Source organism: Maniola jurtina, chromosome 20, assembly GCF_905333055.1.
Source record: "Maniola jurtina chromosome 20, ilManJurt1.1, whole genome shotgun sequence".
NCBI lineage: Eukaryota > Metazoa > Arthropoda > Insecta > Lepidoptera > Nymphalidae > Maniola > Maniola jurtina.
Window position 1 is genome coordinate 7,328,685 of NC_060048.1, and position 20,246 is coordinate 7,348,930.

Genomic DNA, 20,246 nt, shown 5'->3' on the forward strand with positions numbered 1-20,246 from the left:
CCGTCGTGTCTGTCAAGAAACCTATAGGGGACTTCCCGTTGACCTAGAATCATGAAACTTGACAGGTACGTAGGTTTTATAGCACAAGTACAGGAATAAATCAGTGGTTACATCATTAAAAAAATAATAATAATATGTGTTTCAGTTTTCAAAGTAAGATAACTATACCAAGTTGGGTGTCATATGAAAGGGCTTTACCTGTTCATTCTAAAACAGATTTTTATTTATTTTTATGCATAAGTTTTTAATTTATCGTGCAAAATGTTGGAAAAAATACCCGAGTACGGAACCCTCAGTGCGCGAGTCTGACTCGCACTTGGCCGGTTTTGTAGATTTCGATATCAACATGGATGATGCTGTCCTTATAAATTATTAGTTTGTTTAATTGTAGTAATTATTCGTTTTCGAGTTTTATTTATGTTTGTTTTAATTCAATAAGTTGTGGCCTAAGCTTCCTAAGAAACTTACCAATTTTCTTTGCAATTCAAACACAAACATTTATTCTTGAACGGCAAATGGCAATAACTTATGTGCAATTGATGCTTGCTAAGTATAAAAATTAATGCACATGAAAATATACTATAAATAAATATAACACAAAACAAATATCTGTTTCGATACAAGCTCTACAAAAGATCTTTTGGCTAAAAATATTTCCATTTAACTTAAAAAAAACATAAGTTCTATTCTTATTTCATTATACTAACTAAATATGTTGAAAAAATAACCACTCGAAAATAATATTTTAGTATTGCGATCTGGGAGCTTCTATTGAAAGAGTTTATGTAAAAAATATTAAAGGTACCTAAGTAACGTTATTCGAATTATATTGTTATTCGTAAGTGATCGCTCTTACTTTTTAATTGTAAATGTATTATATAAATGACGTAAGCAGTGAAAAATTGAAATTTGCCTCAATTTATATATGTAATATAAAATAAAGAAAACGTTTAAGAATTCAGTACACATGACGACTTTATTATTTTCTAACCTGTCTGTTCTAGCCCATAAAGAATGAACATTTCGGTTCGAGTAAAGTGAAAATAGAACACAGATAATTCAGTAGGTCCAAAAATTCTGTCATACCAAAGTCGGAGTAAAGGCAGATTCACTCTACACGCGTATACACGCGCACGAACCGCGCACACAACGCGCAGCGAACGTCTTTGGAGTTTGGACGCGTCACTGTCTGTGTGCACATGTCGCGAACTCGAATATTATCATGTTTATACGAGTACTCCCACAAACTCAAGAATATGTTTACGCCGTGAAATGTACAACATACATGTGAACCGCTCGCAAACCACTGCTCGACACGTCCACATTATGTTGTGTGCACGGTTGTGCGCGTGTTTAGTGTGGACCGACCTTAAGGCCTCCAAACCGGCCTTAAAGAATGCCGTTGCCGAACAAACAGAGAAAGCAAATTCAGGTAATAATAAATTATACTAAGTATGCTGTAATTAATCCATACTAATATTATAAATGCGAAATTGTGTCTGTCTGTCTGTCTGCTGCCTTTTTACGGCCCAACAGTTTAACAGATTCTGACGAAATTCGGTACTTATAGAGTTAGCTTATATCCCACATGGATGGACATAGGCTACTTTTTATCCAGGAAAATTAAAGAGTTCCCACGGGATTCCTAAAGACCCACCCGCTTAACCGATTTGTATGAAATTTGGTACTGAGGTAGTTTGCATCCCTGTAATGGACATAGCCAACTTTTTATCCCAGAAAATTCCAGAAAAACAGTTCCCACGGGATCTTTAAAAACCTAAATCCACGCGGACCAAGTCTCGGGCATCCTCTTAGTCTAGTGCCTACTAAAAATACTGACACCTATTTACCTATACCTATTTAGATTTAAAAATTGCTAGGGGATTATTCCTACGGTATTATCCGTAGGTAGATTTCATCACACTAATATTATAAAGGCGAAAGTTTGTATGTGTGTGTGTGTGTGTGTGTGCGTGTGTGTGTGTATGTATGTTTGTTACTCCTTCACGCAAAAACTACTGGACGGATTGGGCTGAAATTTAGAATGGAGATAGATTATATTCTGGATTAGCACATAGGCTACTTTTATCCCGGAAAATCAAAGAGTTCCCACGGGAATTTTAAAAAACCTACATCCACGCGAACGAAGTCGCGGGTATCAGCTAGTTGTCTATATTATTACCGAGGATGGACGTACGAAATATCGGATTTTGAAAACTTATAGGATACCTAGTAACCTAGGTATAACTAGGAAGGTAGGTAGTTGTGACGACAACGACTAAGATTTTTCCAAAAATATCAATCTGTATGTGGTTCAAAAAAAACTAAAATTTAGGATTAAATAATTTTAAAATTTAAGAATTGAAAACATTAAATCGTCGTAACTCATACCTACCCATCCATAAAAACACCTTTCATTTGGTTATTAGGGGGGCGAAGATTGTTCTATAGCGGGATCTTGACTCGGAGAGAGTGAATCGCTGGAGTGAATAGATATGATTTATGTCTTATTTATGTAGAGTGAGCTGTCAATAATATTAAAGAAAATCTTTATAGCTGCCAATAATATTGAAGAAAATCTTTATGAATTTTCCTCTTATGCATGGAACATTTTCAAGATAGTCTGCAAATTAGATTCTGGAAATGTTCCGCAATAAGGTTCAAGGCAAAACAATATCTTGAGTGGAATAATAACAATGCAAGACTGACAAGAAACACAAGCCTTGTTTAGATTTAAGAGAAGCGGTTTTAATGGGTTAAGGGGCATGAGACCGGCTTGCCCGCGAAATTCAAATTTAATTTGGTTTATTGATGTGATTAATTAAAGTATCGACTATTCTCACAAATTAGTCGATACTTTAATTAATTTCTTAAACTGGACCTTTTCAAGTAAAGATTTTTATATAAACCTGTGAGGATGATACTGCCACTGTCGGAATCAGAATGCCATAAGCCTACGTTGTCGTATTAGTTTACAAATTGCGAAAAACCAAATTAAATTTGAATTTCGCGGGCAGGCCGGTCGCTTCTACGAGTGATCGTCAAATAAGTAGTATGAAGTTACGACAAGACCTGACGCCATAATATAAGAAAAATCAGAATAATAATTGATTTACCTAAGTAGGCATAATACTTTTATAATTTTTTGCGGTTCCGTATCTAAAGGGTGCCAATGGAACCTTTTATTTCGGGGGTGGAAAAAATCCCTACGGACTTCAGCCTGTTGGCAAGGTGTGTCCGACTCGCACGGACTAAAATAACATCCCCTTGTCTGCCAAGGTGAGCACGGAACTGCGTGGCATTACTTCGTGAATGGAACCTATCCTGTCCGTCTATAACGGTACACGAAAGACGGGCATGTCTCGTGAACAGTAAAAGGTAGGTAAGAGAGGTGATAATGAGTTGAAATCACAGAATGTTTATTTATTTCTACTGCCGCTATAACAACAAGTGATACTCTCTTCTCAGAATGATAAAAGTTCAGGCCACAGTCAGCCACACTCTTGGATGAAGGATTACTAGCTCTATGGCCACACTGGCCAAGTGCGGATTGATAAACTTCACGCACCTTTGAGAATATTATAGAGAACTCTCAGGCATGCCAGGTTTTCTCACGATATTTCGTGCATGCCTCCACCGTAAGAGCAAGTGATATTTAATTGCTAAAATACGCACATAGGCATACATAGATAACACTGGAAAGATGTGCGTGCCCGAAATCGAACTCGACCTTCCGAGTAGGAGGCGAACGTCTTAGGCCGCTTGTTTATTCCGTTGTTTTGACCGGACAGCGAACCGTAAATGCACGGAGATAAGTATTATTATTATTAGTATAATATTCTTAGGTACATTTGTATAATAACCTCAGAGTCCTAAAACCACCTAGTTTTAAACAAAATAGCAACACCAAAATGTGCTTGAATAGAGTCAGCTATTTTTCTCTACAAAATATTGCTTAATTTTACCGCTGCTTCAGCGGTTGGATGAAAGTTTGTGATAAAAGCTTATACCTAGTTTATAGCCTGTGGTTTTATAACGTACAAAGCACTTTCTTGTATCAGATCTTCTATTAGATTTTTTATAGGTGTCTAAATTAGTTATAATAAGTATATTTTAGGTTTGAAGGATTGATCCATGCTATGTAAGGTTCAATGTTTGGTTAAAAAAAACCGGCCAAGTGAGAGTCAGACTCGCGCACCGAGAGTTCCGTACTCGGGTATGTTTTCCTACATTTTGCACGATATATCAAAAACTATTATGCATAAAAATAATTAAAAATCTGTTTTAGAAAGTACAGGTAAAGCTCTTTCATATGATACCCCACTTGGCATAGTTATCTTACTTTTAAAAATTGAAACACATTTTAATTTTTTTAAATGATGTAACCACAAATTCACGGTTTCCAGATTTATTCCTTTACTTGTGCCTACGACCTACCTACCTGCCAAATTTCATGATTCTAGGTCAACGGGAAGTACCCTATAAGTTTTCTTGACAGACACGACGGACAGACAGACACAGCCAACAAAGTGATCCTATAAGGGTTCCGTTTTTCCTTTTGAGGTACGGAACCCTAAAAAACGTTATATCCTAGTGGTTACGCCGTTCGCCTTCTATTCGGGAGATAGTGGGTTCGATCCCGGTCACGCACCTCTAAGTTTTCAGAGTTATGTACGTTTTATGCAACTCAATATCTTGCTTTTACGGTGAAGTAAAACACCTTGAGGAAACCTGCATGCCTGAGAATTCTCTACAATATTCTCAAAGGTGTGTGGAGTCTGTCAATCTTGGTCAGCTTGTTGGACTATGACCTACAAATCCTTCTCATTCTGAGAGGAGACTTCTGTCAGTAGCATCAGTAGGATGATGATGTTAGGTTCAATGTCATGGTATCCTGTCCATGTAGTGTTCACGGGTAAATTGATTTTAAATCGGTAATAAATATCTACAAAGCCACTAAATCACCTGAGCGTGTCCAGACTCCAGGGATTAACTGTTTGCGGTCTAATTGTCAGGATTAGTACGTTTTAATGGAACAAGACAACCTACCTCGGCCTAACATGTGTATGAATTTAGATATACATTGACCTCTACTAATATACGACTAGCCATACACGATCGTGCAAACTTGACGGTGTATGCCTCAAGACTAGTGTATGACAAGCCCACTACAACAAGTGTAAATTAATTTATAACACCCCCGACAAGTGAAGGTTAGAGTAACTAGAAAAGAGCTGATAACTTTCAAACGGCTGGACCGATTTTCTTGGATTCTAACTAAGAACACTCTCGATCAAGCCATCTTTCAAACAAAAAAAAACTAAATTAAAATCGGTTCATTAGTTTAGGAGCTACGATGCCACAGACAGATACACAGATACGCACGTCAAACTTAGAAAACCCTCTTTTTGGGTCGGGGGTTAAAAATCGAATTTCGATCATAAGCTTAGCTTCCATGGCGAGTATAAGGCTAGGATGGCTAACGAGTCATCATCCAGTCACTCTAGTGAGTAGTAACGGACGCCATGGTTTCAACTGGTCCGGCAAGACGGCGATCTTGAGTGTGTATAGCCCACAGAAATCCAAACACTAATAAGATATGGCCTATATGGATGCACTGCAAAGTACACGCGCCGCTTCAATGAGTGGGTGCAAACTTGACAGCAAACTTGATCGTGTATGCAACGTCAAAATCGGTTCGGTGGGCCGTAAAATGATAACTTCCTCAATAATTATAATATTAGTATGGAATAGGTAGGTATTCCTACCTACAATTTCTGTGAGGAATCGCCGTTTTCGTTATTTTTACCCGACTGCGGCAAAGCCAAAAGGAAGGGATTTTAGCAGTCTATGTATGTGTATGTATGTTTGTATTGTAAGGTTATTTTTAAAAAGTTGATTTGAGTTGTCAAAAATAATATAAAATTATTAATTTAGCTGATGAAGGTAGTTTGATGAAATCGATATTTGGTTCATTCGATGTCATACAATCTGTTGCTAGCCGGCCAACAAGATTGAACTTGCATAAATACGGGTGTTTCGAAGGTTTTAGTTTAGTCTCCTTCTGAGATTCAGAGCGATATCGCATATTTTCGGTATTTGGGTTGTGAACTGGATAATTAGATGTTGTGATAGCAATCACGCTCTAATTAAATTATTTATTTTGGCATTAGTTTGTTTAGATTAAAACTCTCGGATAACCTTGCACATTAAACTTGTGTTTTTTTTGTGTTGGTTTTGGAGAGGACATTCCAATAATTCGATAAAAATATTTAAATAATACCTGCTTTTCTGAGTGACGCCAATAGTATTCAGATTCTGTGTGTTCCACCGTAGTGCCTAAACTACTGGGCCAATTTTGATTATTGAGGTGTCAATTGATTCGTTGTAAAGGTCCGGGTGACAGGCTATATTTTATACGAAAAAAATTGACCTAACGGATGTTACATCAAAAAAAGTGGAGGTCTCTAAAAAAAATTTTTGCTATTGGGATGTCAAATGAAATAGGAGAAAATTCTGAGCTCATGAATATAAATGTACAATAACATTAAAATATACCAAGCGAAAGAAAAACAATTTTACTCTAATATTTCAGCGTTTATTAAGACAATCGCAGTCGGGTTTTAGTTTTCAACTTTATTTCATACAACTACCAGCTGTATGGTCTTATTATTAAGGGTTAATCCTGGGTGTTAGCTATCTATTCCGTGGTGTTAGCCGTTAGGTAGATAGTCCTCTTGATATGTTCTTGCCATTGCGTAACGGCGCGACGCTAAGCTCATCTCCATCAAACCTTATTGGATGAACCGTTGTTCGTCCACATTATTGGATTAACCATGGACTAAGAAGACAAGACTAAGCTCGCTTCAATAAAGAGTTGTTTCGTTGATAAATAAAATGTTTCTTTGCGTTTAGATCTTAGAGTATTGTTTCTCAATTAATTTTAAGCCACGTCCCACGTGAAATGCCTTGCGACTCCTTCACTATAAAATTATATCTCATACCAATAACAATATTCGGATAAGAGCGTAAAAGCTGCTACTAACTGAACTAGATGTTTGGACACTTAATGTACTCTCAAAAGATGTCAGATATAAACTTTGGATGTACCTAATGGAAAAAGAATGGCAGGATACTTTGACACGAGAGTTTGGTGATAAATAGAGATAAATTCAGTGCTTTAACTGAGGCAGGTTTTGTAAACCAAAGGTCATCTTTGCATAGGTAAGAGGCGATAGCCTAGCGGCTAAGACGTCGGCCTCCTAGTCAGGGATCCCGAGTTCGTTACTGGGCACGCACCTCACCTTTTCGCAGTTATGTGCGTTCTAAGCAATTAAGTATCACTTGCTTCAAATTGAAATTCAAAATATTTTTATTCAATTAGACTTATACAAGTTCTTATGAATCGTCAAAAGCATTTACCACTGGTTCGGAATGCCTTTCCTACCGAGAAGAACCAGCAAGAAACTCGGCGGTTGCTCTTTTCAAAGATTTGATATACAATATTATGCCATGTATAGAAGCAATTGAAGTCCCGCGCTTGTTGGCCCAATGCCCGTAACAGTTAAAGAAGTCCAGAGCCGATTGGTATGTGTAGGACGTAGCCTTGCTTGTTGAATCATAAAAGTATAATAAAAGCTCATTTCATTCCATTTACCCGTACTGTTACCGAAAATTTACCCAATACCGTAAAGGTTAAAGCCGCAGGACCAACAGGAAGCCATTGTCTTAAGCCGTAAGATTCCACGACGGAATTAAATTAAGGATCCACTGGTAGAATTCGTTGCAAAGGATATAAAAGGCGCTGTAACGATTTTCTGCTTCCTTTCGTTTACGGTGAGATGGAACTTTGATTAGAAAAAAAAACTATAAAACAAAGCAGAGATGCACCTGAATGTAGCTACCTAGTCCTAATTTTTAATAATTAGGACTTTACCAAGTGCTGCGTGTTCTTCTTAATGTGTGACATCTAATGTGTGACGGTTGGTTGATATTATGTGCATAGAGAAACTTAATCTATTCTGAATTTATCTATTTTCTCATGATAAGGTATTGATGGTATTGATATCTTCTCCTGATTTTTTTTGGCTTTTAGTTTGGTAAGTGTCTTCTATAGCCTATTCTTATCTAGTGTCACAGGTCTGGCAGCATGTCAGCAAAATCCCATAGAATAAATAACATAAATAGATATAATAATATTATGCTCTGGTACATTTATAGAAATCATACAAATATTTTCCACGAGAAATAACAAAGTGAGAAAGATAAAATTTGGAATGCGCAAATAAAAATTTTCCTTTCGTAAAACTTGTTGTATAAAAGTTGTTTTGCGAGTGAAGGAAACTTCGTAGCAATGCTATTTAAAGTTAATGGAACATGATATTTCATTAAGTTTTATATTAATTTTCGGTACAAACGCTTTGGTCGTATTGTTGAGCAGATTTTTTGGACCAAATCAGCCTCGTAACTTGATGTTTATCTCTCGTTAGAGATAAGTGATAATTCTCAAAACCCACATAATTATGAAAAGTTAGAGTTGCGTGCCCAACATCGAACCTCCGATCCTCCGAATAGGAGATCGATGTCTTAACCACTTAACTAGGCTATCGCCGCTTTTTAACCGACTTCCAAAAAAGGAGGAGGTTCTCAATTCGTCGGGATCTTTTTTTTTTATGTATGTTCCTCGATTACTCAAAGACCCCTTCACCGATTTGGATTTTTTTTTGTTTGTAAGGGTATACTGTGCAGGTGGTCCCATATAAATTTGGTGAAGATCTGATGAATATCTTCGGAGATGGAGAACAGAACTCCTCAATGGATAAGAGCAAATTGCTCGCGATCATTGTAATACCTTAGTAAACAGTAGGGTTTTAACTGGGCATAGCATATTATAGTACAGTGGGGCCACTAAAAATTGTGAAATAAAAAAATTTCAAAAATTATTTTCTACTTTTTAGTGTTTTTGGTTTTTGGTTTTTGAAGTCGGTTTTTAACTATGCTATTGCTTTCTGCGCAGCAATGGCGAGTTATAAATATTTGTTTTAATTATTGTATTTGGCAAATAAATACTTAGGTATACGTAGGTATACCGTACAGTGGCCATTAAAACGCCATCGGATCACTGTTTACAGATTACTGAAATAAATTACCTCATCATTTATAGATTTATGATGAGTCTTCTGAACTTACAAACTTTGGCGAAGTCATAGCCCCATAGGATTTCGCTAATTTGTTTTGCGAGTTTCGGTACGTAGACAGGTGCGAGCAGGAATTAAGGGCGGTTTGTTCATTAAACATTAATTTAAGTAATTAGATATCAAACATCTAAGTAGAAATTAATTTTATACCCTACGCACTTTACATAAATAGGTATGTATTTATATATATAGCAAATTAAGCTTTTGGTTCCTTGTATAAATAGGTATGTTGGTGGGAAAAATATTCTAATCGGAATTAGGTATATTCCTTAAAAAATTAGACAAATATAACAGTGATTATGTTTTACTAGTTGATAGCTTTATATCTTTGAATTTCAATTGATTTGTTATATTTCTCTGGTCAAATTATTATTAGTCCACTGGTAAGTTATATCCGCAATTTCTTCGAGAAGTCAGGTTTAGCACTGTGTAGGTAAATACTAGTAATCGCAGAAAAATCAATTTCTGCAAGAAAACTGCAAGACGTTTGCAGCTTGTATGATTATAATATTAGGTAAATGATACTTAATACTTACGGTATGTTATATGTAGGTACCTAAGTCATGTTAGTATACTTGTAAAAGTTACAATACCTAATAGTGCTATTGATCTTGAGATGATCCATTCAAGAGTGAACTATTCCATATCTACCTAGGTATACTTAAATGTCACCACGAACAAAAGAATTATTTCCTCCATCCATGGTCACGAAAAAGTTGCATAGCCTCAGTTGACATTCAACGTACTCGTATGTGCAACGTAGATTGGGTATTATAAAGTTCGCAGCAGACCAAGCACAATCAGGGCGACAATGATATCTCGCGACATTTTCTCGACAAACCGTTCCAAAAGCCGCTAGACTTATTTAAGAGAGATATGTTGCACTGCTCGTACTCGGGATTTTATTCCTATTTCAGTGCCCGGTATGCTGGTCTAGATATTATAAGAAAAGGAAACGAAAAGGTATTCCCATTTCGTTGCGATTACTGTTGTCAGACACAAGACATGACTAGAAAATGCATTTGTTTCTTTTTTAGGGTTCCGTACCTCAAAAGGAAAAACGGAACCCTTATAGGGTCACTTTGTTGTCTGTCTGTCTGTCCGACCGTCCATTCGTCCGTCGTGTCTGTCAAAAAACCTATAGGGTACTTCTCGTGGATCTAGAATCATGAAATTTGGCAGGTCTTATTGCACAAGTAAAGAAATAATTTGTGGTAGCATCATTAAAAAAAAATTAAAATGTGTTTAAATCAAAGTAACATAACTATACCAAGTGGGATATCATATGAGAGGGCTTTACCTGTATATTCTAAAACAGATTTTTATTTATTTTCATGCATAATAGTTTTTGATTTATCGTGCAAAATGTCGATAAAAATGCTCGAATACGGAACCCTCGGTGCGCGAGTCCGACTCGCACTTGGTCGGTTTTTTAAGCAGTTGTTAAATGAGTCTGAGTAAAACATGCGTAAAGCTGATAGAGTATTTTTATAGTTCCATAATTCTGCCCGTCTGTGTTACCTACAACTATCTTAAAAGCTTTTATAGCTTTTAGGTTTCGATGCGTGGAACAACCTAACCATAATAACGAGCCTGATTGAAAGGCAGTTATTTCGAAATCACAAACAGATGTTTTATTTGTATGTACCTATCTATCTATACCTAGATCGTTTTTGACTAAGTACGGTCGACATCAAAAGATTCTATATGGACTTTTGAAGCCGACTGTACATCACTGATTCTAAATTATTAATATGAAAATCATAGAAAGCACCAAACTTAAAAGAAACAAGCTAATCCCCCAACTAAGTATCTCTAAGGATAATGGACTCTACGGGTTCTAAGTAACAAATTAAACTAAATAAACTTCATAGACACTATCCCTTACAAAATAGGATTTGTCGCGTCTCACTTGGATTAAGTTCTACAAAATGCCAGATGGATATGTTGGTCATAAGTCATTACTGATTACTCTTAAAAATTCAAAACTATAAAAACAAGAGATCATATTATGACACATCACGCAAGCCCTCCGCGTCAGATGTTTGTGGCCAACTACGCCTTCAGGACATTTTCCTAGTAGTAGTCCAGGTAGGTCCAATCGCTTTGGCCGTGATCCAATCCAAAGAAGTCTCCTTAGGAAGTGGACAATTATTGAGTGAAATTCCGCGCGCGTTTTTGAGCTAGATATGTCCCTGGCCTTAAGTAAAAGAATATGAGATGTTAAAATTTCCGCCACGTCCTGTCAATATAGCTGCTGTGTTAATGCCCCAGAATAAATTGAATTAGAACGTTCCGTCACAAAACTCACACATTAACACCTATTTCGAATTTCAAACTCAATTCTCGAACCTAGATGTTTAACACAATAACATACTAGGTACAAACTCAGCGTCTTCATAAAGTGCAAATGATGGAATAGGGTGGAAATAGAGTTTATTTTAAAAGCGCGCGATATATTTCTGGCTTGAGGTATTGCCTAGGTAGGTATTTGATTTACCTACATGTATGTACAGTACGCGACAGGTTGAGATGGCAATCGGGGTACGAGGCGGGGGGACGCACCGCACACCCGTACGTCACCCGTACGTCACCCGCACTCACCCGCAGCAGGTTAGTGCGGAGGCTGTGCGGATGTGCGGGGCGTCCACACCCCGGTTGCCATCTCTACCTGTCGCGCACTATATGGTGTTATATGTATCTGATCCATACTAATATTATAAATGCGAAAGTGTGTCTGTCTGTCCGTCTGTCTGTCTCTCAAAGGTAGCAACCTTTTCACGGCCCAACAGTTAAACCGATTCTGACGAAATTTGGTACAGGGTTAGCTTATATCCCGGGGATGGACATAGGCTACTTTTTATCCCGGAAAATCAAAGGGTTCCTACGGGATTCCTTAAACCCATCTGCTTAACCGATCTGCATGAAATTTGATAGGTAGCGTCCCTGTAATTGACATAGGTATTTTAGCCCAGAAAATCAACCAGTTTAAAAAAATTAAAACCTTTAAAACCTAAATCCACGCGGACGAAGTCGCGGGCATCCTCTAGTAATTAATACTGTAAAGAGTAAAAGTTAGTTTGTACCGAAACTAATAATCTGATTCTGAAAATCCTTTATACCTAATAAATTATACCACGCAGACGAAGTAGCAGGCAAAAGCTATGTCACTAGTCATTAGTCAAGTCACATCTTTATTCCTATACTTTTTCTTTATAAGAGTTGATTAGCGTAGACTCCGGAATACACCCAACTGCGCTATCGAAGCGGTCTTGTTCCGGCGAAAATGCTCTTTAATTAAAAACATGGTTGCATCAATGCCTGAGCCGTTTTTCATTAAAGCCTATTTTGCCTGTATCGGGAACACTGATCAGAACTAATCTCTGCCCACGATCTCCGGATAATGCTCAAGTAGGTATAATACGAATACTTAGTACGAATACCTATCTGACGTACACACAACTACCTATGTGGAAAGCAACAGATTACCACTAAGTAATAGGTAGGTATACAATTTGTTCCCAGTAAAATCGTTCCCAGTTACTAAAGCCTTCAATGGAATAGACGCGGACTCAAGACTGCATCACACTTCCCATCAGGTGAGATTGCAGTCAAGGGCTAATTTGTATCTGAATATAAAAAAAGTAATTTAAACAATAGGCTTGACGTTAAAATTGTATTGGAACCGAAATGAAAATATCAAAATCACTCGGCCTTTTAAGGTGATCCAAATTGAAACAATGAGTACAAAAGAAATTCAAATGGTCGGCAAAAGTATAATGTCGTAAATATTCACAGCTTATTTGGCGACAGGGCCAATGTCACGGGTAATATTAATATAGCAATGTACTCTTATACCCGCAGAAGTTTAAATAAGGTAATAGAAATAGTAGGGATCCTGCTGTCTTATCGGCGTATTGCCGATTTTGAGCAACACATGCAAAAAAACTTTGACAGATTATTTTATTAAGTATCTATAGCACTCAAAGCAGTTTATATTATAACATATTAAGTATAGCCGTTTTTTCAATACTTAATTTAAACATCTTTATTTTCTGTAGACCGACTTTCTGCTCTCGTTGGGAATATAGATTCTACTGAGAAGAGTGGGTTAGGAACCCAGCAGTTATTATTTTCAAAACATAAATATTTCAAAATATGTGTTACAGCTAAACCTGTCAATATAACATCATTGCCTCAACCCGTCGCCGGCGCACTACTGAGCACGAGAATCAATAATCAAAGAATAAATAAGAATAAATAAGAAACAATCAAGAATCAAAAGGTTATGCCATAATCTACCACGCTGCGGATTGACAGACTCAACACATTTTTGAGAACATTATGGTGAAGTCTCAGGCATGTAGGTTTCCTCACGATGTTTTTCTTCACCATTAAAACACGGGAATCTAAATGCACATAATTCCGAAAAGTAGAGTTGCGTGCCCAGGATTGTACTTCGGATGCGTTTTAACCACTAGAATATCAGTGATTGATATCACCGCTATTTTTTTTTAGGTAGTCACACTATTTGTGTGCTGATGGATAACTGAACATCTGTGAGTTGAAAATCTCACGCTCCCTTGACACTTCTATCTGAATTCTGTGTACTAAAAGGCTGAGTAGTCATCAGATGGCAATTTTTATTCGCATCAAGACGCGAAAGGGAGCAGATGCGTGGTTCTGTCAGACACAATTCAGTCGCTCACGTAGATTGAATAGAGCGGGACGCCTGGCGTTCATGTAGATCTTGCTTATCTAGTATGATAACGAATGATAAACTTTCCTAACTAATGTGTTTTGAGTGTAATCATCAAGTTTCTCGCGACACTGGTGTTTACGGACTTTTAGAAGTTTGCGCTCAATAAAGTTCAGGTAAGTCCTGAAAATTTGAAGTCCTGAAAAGTTTTTTATCGGACCTTTACTAATGGGTGGCCTACATGTCAGCGTTAAAACTATCTATGATTATTTAAACCAAAAACTATAAATATTCAACAGAAACACTAACAAAGCACCTCATTCTTCAAAAGTTCACGAGAAATGAAAGTTCCCCAATGACAATAACTTATGAAAAATACCTATATGATTTTTAAATAAAAATATTTAAGAAAAATTGATTTTATATCAGAACATAATACATATTTATAAAGAGTTATAGGTAAGCTAAGTAACAAAAAAATATTCATAAATATATTTCTCTCATACCATCATATGAACGATGAATCCAACGTCTGTGATTTCGGACAGCGATTGTTATTGAAAAGTTTTTATTGAAGCACTTATTTATTAAAATAAAACTTTTTGTTTTTTAATGATAGGTAGGAAGGTTTATAGGATCTCTATACCTGCAGGCTTTACTCGCGTAGCCAGACATAAAAAAATGAAGCTTTTTGCGCAAAAACCTTCAAAATGTTTTCATGGCTTCTTTTGTAAGGTTTACCTACTTTATTTCTATTTCAAGCTATTATACGCAATATTTTGTATTCTAAATTATAAATTTTCTTTATTATAAGTTTCTTTGACGTAATGACAATGAAAGACTTACGTAAGTACCTAAGTAGGTACTACTCAGACCAAACGCCATAATATTATTTTTAACCCCCGACCCAAAAAGAGGGGTGTTATAAGTTTGACGTGTGTATCTGTGTATCTGTCTGTATCATCGTAGCGCCTAAACGAATGAACCGATTTTAATTTAGTTTTTTTGTTTGAAAGGTGGCTTGATCGAGAGTGTTCTTAGCTATCATCCAAGAAAATCGGTTCAGCCGTTTGAAAGTTATCAGCTTTTTTCTAGTTACTGTAACCTTCACTTGTCGGGGGTGTTATAAATTTTTAATTTACATATGTATACTTACTCATTCTATAACATAGCTATGCGTTTTAAAATTAACATTTTTGTTTCACGATTATTTCGATATTTTGGAGGTTTTATCCTATTTTTAGGGTTCCGAAAATGTCGGAAAAGATACCCGAGTACGAAACCCTCGGTGCGCAAGTCCGACTCGCACTTGGCCGGTTTTTTTTAAGTTAAAGAACAGCAACCTAATTTTAAATTGAAGTTAAAACAAATCTAATTCAGTACGATCTCAGGCAGACTGAATCGATAGACAGGTAGGGGATTTGCATGGAAATGAAAACTAATGTTTTCTAGAAGGAATCACTTCGAACTAACTTTATGCATCTTAAACAATTTTTAAAGGATTGCAATCCGAATAAGAAATGCGAAATAATATGTTTGTTTGTTTGTTAGTTTTTTGGCTTCAATCACGTTGCAACGGAGTAACGGATCAACGGGATTTTGACTGGATAGATACATCTTAGGACAAAAATCCCACGAGATTTAAAAAAACCTAAATCCTATTATGGGTTTCTAAAAATGGCTAAATCTGTACTAATAAATAAAACTGAAGTGTCGTGTAGGTTTAAACGGGCTAATCTTCGGAATGGCTAAACCTATTTTGACAGGACTTTCACGGACAAGTAGAGTACTTATTAACCATGGAATAACATAGGTTACTTTTTTAACCGACTTAAAAAAAAATTAATCGTTAAGAGAACTTTGCGACATTGTTCCATAAAAAATTTGGATTCCAACTCCTCAATCGTGATGCTTCAGGGGATCTGACCAATCCACGCGGGCAAAGCTGAATCATCTAGTCTGTATAGGTATATAAAAGGAGAAGCTGGCTGACTGATCTATCAACGCACAGCTCAAACTACTGGACTGATCGGGCTGGGCATGTTGTTAGCTATTATGACGTAGACATCCACTATGACAGGATTTTTGAAAACTCAATCCCTAAAGGGGTAAAACAGGGGTTCAAAATTTGTGTAGTCCACGCGGACGAAGTCGCGGGCAATAAGCTAGTTCCACATAAAATACTTTTGGTTGGTAGGCGTAATGACGATAAGCAAAAATGTAAACATTTACCTGGGGTTTTCGGACCAAATTAATTTGTATGTCGTTGACATTATCGCTTACCTACATCTTCTTATGATTTATTGGACGTGGGCATGCTCACGACTTCGTCCACGTGGATTTAGGGCTTTGAAAATCCCGTATTGATTCTGATTTTCCGGGATAAAAAGTAGCTTATGTTCGTCTCTGGGATGCAAGCTATCTCTGTGTCAAAACTGGTTGAATCAATAGGCTTTGAATAGGTAACAACACACAAGGAGTAAGACACATTTTCGCATTTATCATATTAGTTTTTATACTATTTTCGATTAAGTACTTAACTAAACTATAGGTTTATAACTACTACTACTAGAACTTATTCTTTCAAGAGAAAGTAAGTTATAAAAATATATCATGGAACTAGGAATCGGCTTAGCTTGTCATATTTTTATCTATGATTTTGGTTATTTCGTATTACTTAATAGATACCTATTTCTATTTATTCGACAATTCTATAATGAATGATAAAATAATAGACATTTTTCATTCATCTGATAGGATGATCAACATGTAAAAAAAAATTTAAAGCTTTTGATTTGCCTTAGGATGATCTATGAATGGACAGGGATAGCCAATGTAGAACATCTTTTCCACTTTTCGGAGGTTTTCTTTATAAAATTATGAATTGAATATGACGGCCAACCTCCAAAAAAGAAGCAAACAGCTTTTGATATCATAATACTCGTTACCAATTACCTTTTTTTTGGTAATTATTGAAAAACCACTGGTTATCTCATGTTTTTGCAAATACAAATTTTCCCATATCTTATCTTCAGTAACTAAACAAAGGACTGTATGGTGATTAATTAAAAATAATATTTACGTAAGTCGGGGATCGCAAACCTAAAATACGAGTACATAATTATAATGTGCCATATAATTTTAATTTCAAAAACCGGTCAAATGCGAGTTGGGCTTTCCGTACATCGTACGTCGGGAGTTCCGTACATAATTATTATGAACATCATATTTTCGGTGTTTGAAATATTTTTTTCCGAGCTAGAACATAGCAATAAACCGTGAAAGAAAAATCCAAAAAAATGCCCGTTTGTTTTGGTCGCAGCTTACGAACTCCTTTTAAGCCTCGATAGCTCAACGGTTGAGGAGCGGACTAACTTCCGAAAGGTCGGCAATTCAAACCCCACCCGTTTCACTATTGTCGTACCCACTCCTGGCACAAGCTTTACGCTTCATTGGAGGAAAAGGGGAGCATTAGTCATGATTAGCATGGCTAAATTCTTTAAAAAAACTATTTTATTGATCCTTGTTTTCAGTATTTTTTGTTAAAATATAGTATTAAGTACATATAATATCCCATAATTTATATTCTTAATTAGCTAATGCCCGCAGCTTCGCCCGCGTGGATTGGTCAGATCCCCTGCAGCATCAGGATTGAGGAGTTGGAATCCAAATTTTTTATGAAACAATGTCGCAAAGTTCCTCTATCGATTAAAAAAGAAATGACGCAAATCGGTTCAGAAATCTCGGAGATTTCGGTGTACATAGGTAGAAAAACACAACTCCCTTCTTGAAAGTCGGTTAAAAAAGTAGCCTATGTTACACCCTGGTCAATCCTCTACTTGTATGTGAAAATCCCGTTAAAATCGGTTCAGCCGTTCCGAAGATTAGCCTTTTCAAACAGACAGACAGACAGACAGACAGACAGACAGACAAAAATTTTAAAAACGTGTGATTCAGTTATGGTATCGTTCAAATAACCATATGACCTCAATATGTGGTAGTTATTTCGAAATTACAGACAGACACTCCAATTTTATTTACCTATTAGTATAGACTAGTTTAGTTTTGAGATGAGCCCTCTTCACAAAAATGGTCTGAAACTATTCTAATTTAATACTTGGTTTTAGGTCAACGTTTTACATCAAATACCAAAATTTCAGGTTTGCAACTCATTTTGTCTAGGTACGAGCTAGAGACCTACTGCTGCTGCTGTGATACGTGTAAGACATACAGACAGACAGGCAGCAGAGTGGCATTAATAGGGCTCCGTTTTTACCCGTTTTTGTATGGAACCCTAAAAACGTATTTGCATTTAAATTGGCTACCTAGTATATTTCCTACTTAGTTGGATAAAACATTGTATCATTGTAGATAGTTTTGTCACTTTTGATAAATTTTTTTGATGAGCTAGTAGTGCTATTTGTTATTTTTAATAACGTGCCAACGATTTACACTCCCTGACGTAGGTAAGTAATCTATTCAAATAATACAGTCCATTGTAAGTTTTCATTATGTCCTATACAATATAGTTATGACCGATATGACCTATTTGATATTTTCAGAAATACTGTTTTTATTTATTTGTTACTTTTCTATGCCTTAACTATTCAACTCATAACAAATGGATTTACCCCACGGATAAAAGACATCCTGGGATAGGTACTTTTATCTCCGAAAATAGACTTTTTCTAGGGAAATTTTAAGTAGTCGCAGGCAAAAGCCATTTCTGTTACTTAGTAATAAAAATTATTAGAAGGAACGAAAAATACGAGGATAAAATAAATTAGTCCACAATATTATTATTATACCAGTTAAAATATTATTTACGAGGTACCAGCTGATCCCCACTGAAATATATATGTAATTGTGTTTCAATAAAACCTTATTAGGTATACTTAATGTGTAATTATTGAAGTATACTATACTGGTAGTACTTACTCGTAGGTACCTACTAATAACTTGAACTAATAAACATTTCGAAATATAATAATTATTCACCGTCACGTTTTATTGCTTTTAGGAATATGAATTAGCGCAAATACGCTAATCTAATAGTATTACCCACTAACTTTGCTTTGCCCACGGCTTCGCTGATGTTATCGTCCGACTTGTAAACTGTAACGCAGCGATAAGTTACTACAAAAACTTCATCCTGGTTTTTCGAAATGCGTGCATAAACAAACACACAAACTGTAAATATTATAATAGTAAATGTAGAGCTGTAGTAATGTGTAAGATTTTGGGAGCTTTTCGCATTTTTATTCCAAAAAAACCGTCCTTTTTTAAAAATTATATAGACTAGCGCTTGGCTGCAATCAGACCTGCTAGCAAGTGATGATGATGCAGCCTAAGATGGAGCGCGCTTGCTTAGAAGTTGCCTATTCACTCTTGACTTGAAGGTACCCACATTATAGATGGAAGGGAAAACTGATGCCGGAAGGGCGTTCCATATCCTAGCGGTTCGAATTAGGAAAGACGAAGCTGGTATTTGCACACTGCAGTAATTAGTACAATGCCGAAAGAAGAACTATAAATAGAACAAAAATACCTCTTTAGATCGATGGAGCATTCAAGCGATTTGGGATTTAGTCCTTGCGAAAATGCTGAAACTAAGTTACGAATATGTTACCCTAGAGTGCTACCCATGCAACGCTTAATCTTAACAAACGTAGTTTGATTTTCATTACAATCGAACTCAATATTTTATAGATACTTTCTAGAAACACAAATATAGCTTGTCTCTACTTATTATGGTTTGCCAGATTTTAGTAAAGGCGAATCCATAATTGACTGTGGTTAGAAAATGTTATACTCATTCACACAAACAGATTTTCGATGCTTAACAGGGCTCTCTCCGTCACTCGTTTCATACAATCGTAGTTCCAATTTCATTTGAATATTGAGCAACCAAAGTTCATGAAATTTTGCAGACATATTCTAGAAACTAATATCTGTGTCTGTGGTGTTTTAGATTTTTCTAAAAATATGTAGTTTTAAAATTACAGGGGCTCAAAGATTTGTATGAAAATTTTTAAGACCGCGTAACTTTGAAACCGAATATTTTAACAGAAATCTGGAAAGCCACAGACATAGATATAATTTTCTAGAATATGTCTGCAAAATTTCATGAACTTTGGTTGCTTAATATTCAAATGAAATTGGAACTACGATTGTATGAAACAAGTGACGGAGAGAGCCCTCTTAATGAAATTAAGCTGCAAAGTCACAATGATATTAAGTCTGAATCCACTCAGTAGTGATAATAGGATTGCAACGCAATTACTGCGGAGAAATGAGACAGCCGTGAGAATGCTTTGCAATTACTGTACCTATTGGATTGGCTCTACTAC

At 36.2% G+C, this 20,246-nt stretch overlaps 1 protein-coding gene and 1 long non-coding RNA gene across 3 annotated transcripts in view; one reads left to right on the top strand and one right to left on the bottom strand.

Moving 5' to 3' along the window:
- Nucleotides 1-332: 332 nt before the first annotated feature.
- On the bottom strand, nucleotides 333-11,879 carry LOC123875702. Its single transcript, XR_006798197.1, has 3 exons — nucleotides 11,712-11,879; nucleotides 10,846-10,849; nucleotides 333-805 (listed from the first exon to the last, which is right to left on the bottom strand). It is a non-coding gene; the product is annotated as an uncharacterized LOC123875702 (long non-coding RNA).
- Nucleotides 11,880-13,900: 2,021 nt separating this feature from the next.
- LOC123875697 (G-protein coupled receptor dmsr-1-like) overlaps nucleotides 13,901-20,246 on the top strand; it is a 57,724-nt gene continuing 51,378 nt past the window's right edge. For both annotated transcript variants that reach the window (XM_045921684.1, XM_045921685.1), the window contains exon 1: nucleotides 13,901-14,072. The gene's annotated coding sequence lies outside the window, so the exon portion shown is untranslated. The remainder of the gene's footprint in view (nucleotides 14,073-20,246) is intronic.